We start from the raw sequence: 14,013 nt of genomic DNA on the forward strand, positions 1-14,013 counted from the left end.
TCTATTCCGTGGATAGACCCTAATTAATGTCAATCTCTACTGAGGCACATTTTGTTCTAAGAGCATAGGCTTCAGAATCAGACTACCTTGACAGAGTTCTGGCTCATCACTGATTAGCTATATGGTGTTGGGTAACTTCTTCGTGCCTCAGTTTTCTTCTCTGTAAAATGGGAATTGCAATAGTACTTCCTCCCTAGGGCTGTTGTGGGGATTAAATATGATAATCAGTGTAAAGTGCTTAGAACAGTGTGTGTCACATAGTCAGCTCTCCAGTAAATATTAGCTTTTGATTGTTTCCCAAGTTTTGCTATTGGATTTTATGCTGCAGTGAACAGCCTTGAATATAGGAGTGAGATCAATATCTAATAGCCCTCCCAGCACAAGCAGAGGTCAATCAGAATGAGGCTGGGCACGGGGCTGACGCATGGTCCTGGCGGCCCCTGCGGTATCAGGCATGACCTCTTGAGTTGCCCTGTTGCAGCAAGGTCAGGGGGTTTGAGAGGAGGAGCTGAATGACAGGGCAGAAGTGGGGTGCTGGGTGGGCTCAGGGCAGCTGTGTTTACCAATATATCAGGAAGAATTTCAGTATTTTAACAATCAGTGCAGCACATCTGGAGCATACCAGGTGAATTTAGCTCTATGTTTAAGTATCATTTCACACATGATTGTATGAGTATTTTTAGGATAGATTCCTGGAAATGGGATTACTGGGTAAAGGGTTATACACCCTTGCAATCTGTCCTTAGAGATTGTACCAACTGACATTCCTACCAGCAATAGATGGGAGTGCTTGTTTCTTTATCCTCACTGGTACAGTATGTTAGCAGACTTCTTTTTAATCTGTGCCCATCTGATGGGTGAGAAATGATATCTCAGTGTAACTTGCATTTCTCTTATTACAACTGAGTGTAGATGTCTTTTTATGTGTTACTGGCCATTTATTTGTCATTTTTTGTCTTTTATTAGGATTCTTATTATGATTGAGTCTCGATGTCATTTTATATGTGTAATGTTCATGTGTATATCTTTTCTATGTATCATATTTGCATGTGGTTTACCCATTTTTCTTTTGTGTTGTTGAACTTTTTTTTTATGGATTTGTAGGAGCTCTTCATATATCATATGTCATTCATTTGCTTACTTACCATGGACTTTTTTTTTTTTAAAGATTTTATTTATTTATTTGACAGGCAGAGATTACAAGTAGGCAGAGAGAGAAGGAAGCAGGCTCCCCGCTGAGCAGAGAACCCGATGCGGGGCTCAATCCCAGGACCCTGGGATCATGACCTGAGCCGAAGGCAGAGGCTTTAACCCACTGAGCCACCCAGGCGCCCCACCATGGACATTTTTTGAACACCTATAGTAGGCTTGGTTCTGTGCTAGGACTGGAGAGAGATTGAAAAAAAAAAACAACAAAACACTTCAGGACTTGCCTTCAAGGAGCTTACAAACTAGTGAGGGACATACATAAGGAAGTAAACAGTTGCAATAATGAATAAAAAATATGTTGAGGGGGTGAACATGGGGTGCTTTGAGGGTACAGAGAAGAGATAACATTCATATGAACTATGCTGATTAGGGAACTCTGCAAAGGGTAAACAAAACCTTTGAATAGCAGATGTTTAATAAAAGATTGTTCTATGTGTAAAGACTGATGTTTTAAGTACCTGGTTGGCTCCTGTGTTTCAGAATCATTTCTAAGGAGACCAGCATCATGATTTTCATCATATCTGATTCTGCTCCATAGTTATGGCCTATATTCAGCCTCTGAAACACAATAGGAATAGTGTAAATACAGTATCACCACCACTGTAGAGCTCTGAAAATATGCCTTCTTGACGATAAGTAGCCTTGTCCCCACTGAAGAAAGATAGCTTACCATTGAGCCATCATCTGAATTTCCCCAACAGATGGGGGCCTTTTCAAAATAAAATGGGCCATGTCCCCAAATGTGTTCTTTGTTCTACCTATTAATAATCTTTAGCAACCTTTGGGTTTAAAATGCAGGTTGGCCATAATACAACACTCAGGCCCAACACTGACCTTCATCTTTCTATTATATCTTTTATTGAGAACCTGCTGTGAATATTTCACATCCAATTAACCCATATAGCAGCACATGGCATTAAATGGGTCATCCTATTCTAAGACTTTTTTTTGGTAAGAGTTGAATGCAGTTTGGACAATCCACTCCAGCTGGGGCTAGAACAATTGAATGCAAGCCTCGGGCAGAACAAAAGTTCTAAACAGCTTCCCTTATGTGTTGTTCCTAGTGCACAGCAGACTTTTGAAACAGGGTAGGTCATAAACCTTCTAAGCAGCTTGTAATTTATCCACCAAGGGTGAAAGAATGCCATGTTCCTATTAGGAAGACTTCATGTCTGCATTAATAGACTGGACCAGTTACATAAATTGTGGGGCTCCATGGAAAATGAAAATATGAGGCCTTTTGCTAAACAATTATTAGGAATTTTTAAAACAATAACAATAGAGCATTCAAACACACAGGGCCTACTAAGTGAGGGACCCCTTGTAACTGCAAAAGTTACATGTTCATAAACAGCCCTGTTAATGAACTTCAAGAATCTGCAATGGGTTAGCACAGACCCCTGGAGCCACAGATGTGGAAGGGACCTTGGCTGTCATCTGGTTGAACATCCTCATTTGGTAGGTGGGGAAATTGGGTTTTAGAGAGATTAGATGAGTTGCCCCCAAATACCAGTAGGGAAAAGCAGAGGCAAATCTGTAACTATAGACCTATAGACATGATGTGCCCAAAATATGTGAAGAAGAGAGGTACAGATTACTTGTCACACCCTGAAATTTATAATTTCACCTACTATAAAACCATGACTTATGTTATAGCTAATTTTGCGTACCTTTGAAAGTTCTATTACGTTTCTGTCCATTGCATTTTCCTACCAGGGAATACAAATGGGATATGTGTCCCTTCTCTGTTCCCTGGGCTTCCTTCCCCACCAAACTATGCCCTGAATCTAAGCCTCATTAGCCCAGATTCTATGATCTTTTGACTAAGTAATGCTCAGTCTAGATCTAACCAGTGTTGAGTTAGATTTACTCTGTGATCTTACAACCGTGTGTGTGTATGTGAGTGTGTGTGTATAGTATATATTACATATATAGGCCTCATCAACACACACATATGTAAGTAAAATAAAAGCTCCGTTAATTGGTACATACCTTTCTACTTACAATGGAAATATTTGCTATGCTATTTTAAAACATATGCTATTTCATTGAAAACAAGCAAATGCTGGTCATCATCCACTAATTTGATTTTATGAACCACTAATGGGTCATGTCACACAGTTCAAAAGACACTGCTTGAATGTCCATGTTGCTTCTGTACTGGGAAGGGTGAGGACTGAAGACATCTCAAAGGACATTTCCTCTGAAAAAAGAAGCACCCACAAGGCCCCCAAGTGTTGAAGAAGGACAAGAACTAGACATATTGAGATCCTATTGGGAGAATATAAATTAGCATGATGTTTCTGAAAGCAGTTTGCTAAGTTTATTGTAGAATCTTAAAATGTGTTCACTCTGAACAATTAACTCTAGAAAAACAGGCTATAATCTTAGATATAGCCAAGGATTTAGCTACAAAGGATGATCATTGCAATATTATTTATAATGGAGGAAAATTGGGAAAAAAGTCAAAGTTTCAATAGTAGGCAATTGATCAATGAGGGCTTTATATCTATGAACTGAATGTTATATTGCCATTAAATTATGTTATATATGTAATGAAAGATTCAGTGATATTAAAATATTTCTGATATAATAAAAGAGGAAAGCATATTCAGAACAGTATATAGCACATGGTATTTTTTTATGAAAAGAGAAGATGTGATATATGATATATCTATTTGTATTAAAAATTAAGAAGAAAATAATATCAGTGTTAATAGATTATTCTATGATCCTGTGGATTGTAAGAATATAAGTAAATTTTATTTCTTTCTTTATGATTATCTGTATTTTCTGTTTTTACACTAACAGTTTCTACTTATCAGTTAAAAGCAACAATAATAAAGGACCTCTCCAAAAAAGGGAGGGGCAGGGAAGATATAGAATGCAAAGTGCATTTGATCTAGGATGAGTGGAGAAACTAGCTTCTAAAGTACAATATAGTAATGTTCTATCTTATGGGTTAAAACGGGTTGTGAATATATATTTTTTTATTTGAAGAACCAATATTGTTTCTTTTTAAAAGTTTTTTAATTTAGGGGTGCTGGGTGGCTCAGTTGGTTAAGCAACTGCCTTCAGCTCAGGTCATGATCCTGGAGTTCCCCGGATCGAATCCCACATCTGGCTCCCTGCTTGGTAGGGAGTTTGCTTCTCTCTCTGACCCTCCCCCTTCTCATGCTCAATCTCTCTCTATCATTCTCTCTCTCTCTCTCTCAAATAAATAAATAAAAATCTTAAAAAAATTTTTTTAATTTAAATTCATTTTAGTTAATACATAGGATATTATTAGTTTCAGAGATAGAATTTAGTGATTCATAAGTTTTAAATAACACCCAGTGCTCATTCCATCAAGTGCTCTCCTTCATGCCCATCACCTAATTACCCCATACCCTCCCCCACGTCCCCCTCAGTAACCGTCAGTTTGTTTCCTATAGTTAAGAGTCTCTTATGGTTTGCCTCCCTCTCTGTCTTTAATCTTATTTTTCCTTCCCTTCCCTGATGTTCATCTGTTTTGCTTTTTAAATTCCACATATGAGTGAAATCCTATGGTATATGTCTTTTTCTGACTGACTAATGTCATTTAGCATAACATCCTCTGGTTCTAGCCACCCTGTTGCAAATGGCAAGATTCCATTCTTTTTGATGGCTGAGTAATATTATGAATATTTTATTTTTAAAATGCTCTGATCATTAAGACTGGCTGTCCAGGTTTGGATGAGTGTCCTGCTGTGTATTTCACCATCTATAGGATGGCTATCCCTGCAATGTGAACCTAGTGAATTAGTGAGTCATTTAAAAGTTGATTGCAGAGAGATGGGTCAGACTCCCATGGTTTCTAGTTTCCAGAAGATTTTACATTTTATAGTGGGGGGCTTGCTAGTGCTTCTCTTTGCTGTTTTCATGCCATGCATTTCCATGTGATATTTCATGTTGATTTTTACAGTAACCCTAAGAGTCGGGCATTGTTTCCCATTATATTATTTTGGGGGAGGAAACTAAGACCCCAAAATTGACTTGCTTAAGGTCATGTGACAAGACCAGAGTCAGGACTCATACTCAGGTCCCTGACTCCAATACCCACACTTCTGGCACTGCCCCTACCATGTTGTCTTCAGTCTTACAAATTTTCTCTAGTTTTGAGAGCACAGCCTCTTTAGGGCTATAGTGCCTAACCAGAGAAAAGAAGTTACTTAAGGCGGTGGTATAAGGACTGATGCAGACTAACTTCTTAAAGACTTGGTTTTGGGACAAAGATTCACTAATAGCCAGGCCTGAGCCAATGGAGAAAGAGCCCAACTCAACTCTCCAGGCTTTCTTTCCTTCCCTCCCTTTCTATTTTACTGTTCTCTTTGTGGTCACTGCCCTGTGAAGCTGCGTGCCCTGTCTCTGTTCTCTGACTGTGGTGGTCACCCATGTCTCCTGCTCCTAGGTTAGGTCAGACCTTTGCTATTTTAACATTCAAAGTTTACCTGTTCTGCTTCGCATTTGCTTCAGGATCTTTGGTGCTTTTGATCTATGAGGAACTCATTCATTAGGGTGGGTTGGGGAATTTTCAATTAAAAAAGGAATCTTTGAGAAGATAAAGAAGCCAAAGCATTAATTTAAAAAATGGGAATTTCTAGGAATAGAGATTTTTTTTTTCAGAGTGGCTTTTATGTTATACATCTACTATTATACCAGAGTTGATCACTAACAATATGTTAATGACTTCCTTCATCTCTCTCTTATTCAGCAATTAATTAAAATATCCCAATACTGATAAGCATTTCATAAATATTTTGATCTTACTTTGCCAGCCGTAATAGTGTAATAAAGTAAAGGAGGACTATATTAGCTTTGGAGAAAACCAGTCCAAGTTTAAGGTCCCAGCTTTGTTGCTTTTGACAAGTCACTGATCACTAGGTCTTGGTTTCCTCATCTGTAAAATGGAGATAACACTTTCTATTTTCTAACTTACAAGGACTAGATGGAAGAGGCCCTCGTGCCCTTGGTGGACTGCTGAGTTGGCTTTCTCTGGCTCACAAGAGCCATTTGTTAAATTTTCAGGAACTTCTGAGTGGGTTGGTAAACATAGCCACATTAAAAAAATTAAAGTATAGAGGGGCGCCTGGGTGGCTCAGTGGATTAAAGCCTCTGCCTTGGGCTCAGGTCATGATCCTAGGGTCCTGGGATCGAGCCCCCCATTGGGCTCTCTGCTCAGCAGGGAGCCTGCTTCCTCCTCTCTCTCTCTGCCTGCCTTTCTGCCTACTTGTGATCTCTGTCAAATAAATAAACAAAATATTAAAAAAAAATTTAAAGTATATAAACTTACAATTAAATACATTGTTTTAATATTTTATTTATTTATTTATTTGACACAGAGAGAGAGAGAGAACAGAAGCAGGCAGAATGGCAGGCAGAAAGAGAAAGAGAAGCAGACTCCCTGCTGAGCAGAGAGCCCAGGACTCTGGGATCAGGACCTGAGCCAAAGGCAGACACTTAACTGCTGAGCCACCCACCCGCCCGTAAATATATTTTTTAAAAAGATATGATAAATGTTTAAAACTCCTCACCTGCTGGTTATTGTGCTGTATTTTGCAATTATATATGCTCCTGTGGTTATTCATATCTACTGTACCCATAAGGTGGAAATACTAAGTAATAATGTACCAATGAACCTGTTTCCCAACCTTGTGTTAAGTACCACCTGGTTGATAGTTTGACCATGATGAGAACATTTACATGACAGAAATGAGCAAAAAATCCATGAATTTGATTTGATTTGATTCATTGTTTTGTCTGAGGCAAGCAGGGCTGGCAGACAGAATTTGGTCCATTGATATTTTGGAACAACCTGCAAACTAAGAAGAGGTTTTCTATTTTTAAAAGATTGTAAACTATGACAGAGACCAGATGTGGCTGCAAAACCTAAAATATTTATTTTCTGGCCCTTGCAAGAAAAGTTTGACATCTCTGGGCTAGGTGGAATAAAGATTAGAAGTGTGTCCTTAGAACTTAGAAGTGTGTCCTGATTATAGCTTTACATTGTGAGGAGCACATACACAAAAATGAAGGCATGTCTTTCAAGGTCTGAAAACTATTATCTGATTCAGCCAAGAAGCTGCTCATGTTACTGATTAATGAAAGAGTTTCCAACATATATATTGGGACTGAAAGAGGGTGAGATTTAATGGATATAATTTGTTTGAGGGTAGCAGTTCAACAATATATCACACATGTGATTTCATGACAGCAAATGCATTGGGAAAAACATTCGTGGAACAGAATGCAGTTCCGTTAATCAAATCATGGTTGAAAATCAGTGAGCAATACAAGAGTTCGGCGAAGCTAAGTGAAAGCATTCTGTGAGGGTCAGTTGGGCTACATGGAATTTACAATATACAAAAACTTTGTGTGATGTTATTATTTGTGAAACATGTTACACATGTCTAATATCTAAAAAGTAACATGAGCGCGCGCGCGCGCGTGTGTGTGTGTGTGTGTTGTCTGTCTTTGAGAGAACGTTCCTGGCATACCTACCTCCCCATCCATATTTCTTCACAACTCCTCTGTGTTCTTAGTTGAAAAACACGGGCCTTCCCTCCTTCATGGGATTCTGCAAGCTACTCCAGGCTCAGAGCTTTTGCTGTTGCCTTTTTCTTACCCTGAAATTTTCTCCTTCTCAATACCTTTCATTCCCAATGCCAGAGATCCTTCAGATCTAGTTCTGGTTAGGCAGATATGATAGCATCAAATGCCCAAGGGAAAAGAGTAGTGACTAATGCTTAGTTGGCAAGTCTATGTATCAGACACTCTTTATGAACAGCACTTTGCACATATTAATTGATTTAATCTTTACAATAACCCTGTGAAATAGGTAGTAATTATATGTCCATTTTACAGATGAGATGTTAAGTAAAATCCTAAGGTCTAAGGTCATACAGCTCACAGGCAGCAGAGCTGAGATTTGAACCCTAGTGATAAGTACCTGAGTCTGCGTCCTCAACCATCAGCCTCCATGGCTGCTAGGGGGAATGAAATCACAATACAGGCTCTTGCCATCCAAGAAGAATTGGTCTGGGAATCATGCAGGAGTCCTTCGGTTATCCCAGAGCTGCAGAGCAGGGGGAGTGTCGTCACAGACTCTTCAAATGGGAGGGGAGGATTTATGGGGCTGGGTTCCCCCTCTTCCTGTGATGAAGAGTGTGTCTGGGAGCATGCTTCAGTACATAGGGAGTCCATGGGTTTAGGGAGTGTGAGCCTGGAGGACCCACAGAGGCTACTTAATAAAAGTAAAATGTAGCACTCCTAAGGGGTTTGAAGTAGTAGACCTTCCACTAACTTTACAACGGGGAACATTGGTAGATGCGCATATACAGACACACACACACACCACACACACCCATGTGTGCACATGCTGCCTTGGAAAGTTCTTCTTTTCCCAGCTCACTCATTGATTTTTGCTAACAAATAATTATGCAGTAGTTTTCCATGAAAGCACTATGAGAAGACCAGGGATGGATACAAAGGCAAGTTGACTACCATGCTTTTCCTCCAGAAATTTTGTTCTTTTAAAGGGGTATGTAGGGGGCACCTGGGTGGCTCAGTGGGTTGAGCCGCTGCCTTTGGCTCAGGTCATGATCTCGCGTCCCGGGATCGAGTCCCACATTGGGCTCTCTGCTCGGCAGGGAGCCTGCTTCCTCCTCTCTCTCTCTCTGCCTGCCTCTCTGCCTACTTGTGATCTCTCTGTCAAATAAATAAATAAATCTTTAAAAATAAATAAATAAATAAATAAATAAATAAATAAAGGGGTATGTAGGTAACTATTATATACAAGATCAGAGGAATTAAGGGACAATGAGAGAACTACAAATAAAGGATGAGAAAGGTTTGGTGGGCAGAGTAGGGGAAGATGAGGCATGGGGATGGCTTCAGGTAGAACACAGCACTTGTGGTGAACCTGCCAGACCTGAGAATATGAAAGGAAGGTGATTTAGGTAAAAGGAGGAACTTGAGCAAAGGCACAGAGCCAGGAGAGGTTGGCATAGGTGGGTAAGAGGTTAAGGTCTCTTGAAGAGACAAGATGTAAGAAAATGTTAGAAAGATGGATTAGAGCTAGACTTCAGATGATGAAAGGAGTTCTCAATGTCAGACCAAAGCATTTAAAATTTATTTTTATGGCAGTGGGAACCCACTGGGGGATTTTGATTAGCAGAACACCTAGGAAGTTGCTTGCTGGGTGCATAGTATGCAGATGACCATTTAATATCAGTTCAATTGATAAAACAATTAGTTCAATTGATAAAACAAAATTGAAACTTATTGGGTGCTTGCTGTAGGTCAGGCACCTTTCAAACATTTTGCACGTTTTTAACAATGCATGTAATTCTCACCACAGCCCATGAGATACTGTATCTCTACCCCATAGAGGAAGAAACTAAGACTCAGAGAGGCTATATGTCTTGCCCAGGGTTGTGACAAACAAGCCGGCATCTGACTGGAGCCCATGCTTTATATCGCCATGCAACTTGAGAAACGGAGGGAAAAAAAAAGTAAAGAGAAAAGAGGTATGAGGCCGATGCTGTTCTTCAGAAAGGAGGCTGTGGTAGGCCCAAATTAGCAGAGGAACAGGGTGGGTTGGAAATAAGAGACAGTCCAAAGATAGAATCCACATGGATCTGTTATTACTTGCTATAGGAGGCCCAGGAGAGGGAAGGGTCAAGAAGGCTCAGTTGCTAACCTCAGTCCCTGGGAGGTGGTGGAGCTATTAAAAGAAATTAGGGGGGAGGGGAAAAGACAGTTCAGTTTCAGACCAGCCTGCAGACACCTGGGGACTCAGAACCCTACCAAGGAGCCTGAGGAGATTCGCTTTAAAAGCTGAGCTTCAGGGTTTCTTGGACAGGTCCCATTCCTTTCTTTGGGGCTGTGGGAGTTTGTCCTGGGAATCTCGAGGCCCTCCCAAGGTTCCTTTCTATGTTTATATCATTTATCGGGGAAAGGATTGTTAATGACTAATCTGTGTTCATGAGGCACGGAGCCAAGGAAGAGATGTTGCTGCTGAGCCAGAAGGCCGTCGGTGATCATCCACAGCTTTTACTAGAACTCCCTCCTCTTTCTCCTCCTCCTCCTCCTCCTCCTCCTCCTCCTCACCCTGCTGTCTCCTGGAATCACCCCAATGCAAACCCAGGTTCTGAGCATTTGTAGCAAAAGTGCTGTGATTTGGAGAAGAAGATTGGCCTCAGAATCCTCCGAGGGCCTTGAGAGTTCATCTCCAACCTGAAACAATCTAAGTGAGTACCTAATTCCTCTGGGGCCAGGTATCCATCTGAAGGCAGCAGAGGGGAAGTTATCATTTAAAACTTCTCTTTAATATCAGGAAGTTTGATCGATGGATGAATTCTAAGCTACTAGAGTCTAATGCAAAATCCTGAAAACGAGAAGGGAAAGAAAAGGAAAGAAACTCTAAAAACAAACAAGAGGAAGCAGGAGTTCATGGGTCTAACAGTTGCTTACCTTATTGACAAATTATTTAGGAATATCTTTTAAACATTGTGGTTATCCAAGAGAATCACAGAGACAGTGAATTTCGGAAGTTTCTCTGTTCTGATTCCATAGACAATTTGACCTGAATAGTATGCTCTATTTTGGTGATTTATCAAATCTTGCTGTGAGTTTAGGAATACTGCTAATCTCAAATGACTTGAGATCTAGGGACAGGACGATGTTTAAGCCATGTGTAACTGAAATAAAATTTTTCCTAGAAGAAGAGTAGGTTTAAAAAGCTTTCTCTTTTGATTTTGGTTGTAAACTTGGTTTCCACTTATAGTATTAATATTGGATGGAAACACTAAAAAAGATGGAAAATGTTAGGAAGAACTTTGAGATTAAAATTGTCCAAGGTCTGAATCTACAGATAAAACATTGCCTTGTCCACTTACTGCCATAGTGAATTAGGCAACTAATTATAAGGTGATTCTGGATTGTTTCTCTTTATTGAGTTTTTATTTCAAGGTGGGGAGGGGATACTCATGACTCACTTTGGATTCTCTCCTTGGGAAACTCACCTGAGTTTTAAAGAAATCTGATATTGCCTCTGGGGCTGCCTTAGATAAAGGGACCTCAGAGTATCGACAAGAGAAGTAGAGCGAGCCATCACTGGGTTTCTAGCTGTGATTTTATGAAATGATAAACACTTCATCTTTGAGTCACCCCCTCCTCCAAATGATGGACCTATGCCATTTGCACCGTGGACTCTTCTGTTTTGCTGAGAATGTTGCAATGTGGCTGATGCAACTTGGAGGTAGCTGATAATTACCACTTAGGGACAGCACACACTTGTTCTGAGACCCTCCCTCAGTATCTGCAACTGTGTTTTCCTCCAGACTCCTCTGCCCTCTTTCCAGAGTCTGAGAGGGAAAAGAATGTACTCTGGTCTTCCCACAAGTTCCATGCCTCCCAAATCTGGCCAGATTGTGATGCAACACCTGGTAATACTTTGTAAGGAATGGAAAAGAAATATGTGTGTCCATGAGTGTGTAGTGGAGTTTGCTGATTTTGAGTGTCTACTAATATGTCACAGGCTTTCCCTCAACTGCTTGTTTCTTTCTCACAATGAGCCTGCTTGGGAGTTTTTCTTATATTCATTTTACAGATGAGCAAACAGAGGCTCAAAGTGGACAGCTCATTTTTTTGTTTGTTTATTTTTTGAGTAAACTCTACCTACAATGTGGAGCTAGGACTCACGACCCTGAGAGCAAAAGTCACATGTTCTACCCACTGAGCCAGGCAGGCTCCCCCTCAGAGGACAAATAACCTATTCATGATCACACAGTTAGGAAGTCGCAGGTACTGAACATGAGGGCAGGTCTTTCTGACTCCAAAGTCCTTTCCTTGCTACCCTGACTTTGTCAGAAACTGGGAAACGTTGACATCAGGACTAATGGGAGAGCAGGCAAAGCAGCCTGTAAACATTTTAGTGGGAAGGGGTGACGTGTTAAGCCCTAGCACAGCTGTGAGAAGTCCTAAAGCCTTGTAGAGTGTTTTCTAGTAGCTGCGCCATTAGCAGCGGTAACTGGAAACTTCCAACCGTATTTAACCCAGAGATTAGTCTAGGAGCACTGGTTGGAGACTTCAGTCATCAGTATTTTAATTAAAGACTCCATGAGCCCACCATGGTGCTATGATTAGGGATGTCCGAGAAGAGCTTAGCACTGCTGTGGTTCACAGAGTCTGAAGGTTATGAAAGCCAGGAGAATACACATCACCATGTGACAGATTCGAACAGACTCATGCTGTCCATAGGTGGGTGGATGAAGGAAAGCATGAAGGAGTATGTTCTTTTCTTTTCTTTCTTTCTTTTTTTTAAAAAAAATATATTTATTTATTTATTTATTTGACAAACAGATCACAAGTAGGCAGAGAGGCAGGTAGAGAGAGAGGAGGAAGCAGGCTCCCCACCAAGCAGAGAGCCCGATGCGGGACTCGATCCCAGAATCCTGGGATCACGACCTGAACCAAAGGCAGAGGCTCTAACCCACTGAGCCACCCAGGCACCCCGGAATATGTTCTTTTTTTGATAGTGAGAATTTTCCCCTTGTTTTTCTAAAGTCTCATTTTCCTCTTTCATCCTAGCAACAGAGAGCGTGAAGGGGCTAAGAGACATAGGAACAATTTTCTTCTTCCCAGCTATTTCTTATTGCTGTATTACTTGCTGCCAGAGGAGTTGTGGCCACAAGGCATCACTATATATGAGTCCTTAGTTACCCAGCTGCATGGGGAGGAAAAAGTTGTCCTTATCATTTCTTATAATTCTATGGGTTGGCTAGTTGGTTCTGCTTTTTCCTGGGCTCAATCATGCAACTGATTTCAACTGGAGTATCAACTAGGTCTTACTTCCACGACTGGGTCCTTGATGTTGCTGTTGGTTGGGATGCTTGCAATGGCTAAGTCTCTTTTGCCTGGAGTATTTCATTCCCCGTCTCTTTATGGTGTGATGGTCTCAGGACATCATTCCAAGAGGGTGAAAACAGAAGCCACAGGTCTCTTGAGCCTTAGCCTTGGAATAGAACAATTCTGTTGGTCAAAGCAAATCACAATAATAACAACTCATTAAAGGGGTGGAGAAATAGACTTCACTGCATAGTGGGAAAAACTGCAAAGTCAGTTTTTGGTTCAAGATTACATTGGTATCACTACAGCAATTTGCGTAACATTTTCTGGATCTTTTATGAGCCTTTTAAGGACTCACTCTGTGCCTGAAAACAACTTCTTGACCATTCTGAATATAGCAGATTGTAGGGAAAAGGAGACAGCTTTCCTGACTATGAAGAGTAAATATTAAGAAGACAAAACACTATTTCTGGTAATTCTCAGGAAAGAGAAATTAACAAAAGGAGATTTGGGAGGGTTATTAAAACTATTTCCTGGGGTGTTCAATTCCATGTATAAAATGGATAAGAGATTTTCAACAGGAATGGATACAGTTCACTAATTAGGGATCCATTGTGGGAAAACAGCCTCAGTTATCAGGTTTTGTATGTGATTTAAAAAATCCTTCTCCAGGGCGCCTGGGTGGCTCAGTGGGTTAAGCCGCTGCCTTCGGCTCAGGTCATGATCTCAGGGTCCTGGGATCGAGTCCCACATCGGGCTCTCTGCTCAGCAGGGAGCCTGTTTCCTCCTCTCTCTCTCTCTGCCTGCCTCTCTGCCTACTTGTGATCTCTCTCTGTCAAATAAATAAATAAAATCTTAAAAAAAAAAAAAAAATCCTTCTCCAGGAGCACCTGGGTGGCTCAGTGGTTTAAGCCTCTGTCTTTAGCTCAGGTCATG

The 14,013-nt window shown here is 40.6% G+C and overlaps 1 protein-coding gene across 1 annotated transcript in view; it reads left to right on the top strand.

The window, feature by feature from the left end:
• The first annotated feature begins 10,289 nt into the window (after positions 1-10,289).
• The window catches only part of NR1H4 (nuclear receptor subfamily 1 group H member 4), a 63,167-nt gene continuing 59,443 nt past the window's right edge, over positions 10,290-14,013 (top strand). Inside the window, exon 1 of the mRNA XM_059186639.1 lies at positions 10,290-10,478. The gene's annotated coding sequence lies outside the window, so the exon portion shown is untranslated. The remainder of the gene's footprint in view (positions 10,479-14,013) is intronic.

This window comes from Mustela lutreola, chromosome 8, assembly GCF_030435805.1.
Source record: "Mustela lutreola isolate mMusLut2 chromosome 8, mMusLut2.pri, whole genome shotgun sequence".
Classification (NCBI taxonomy): Eukaryota; Metazoa; Chordata; class Mammalia; order Carnivora; family Mustelidae; genus Mustela; species Mustela lutreola.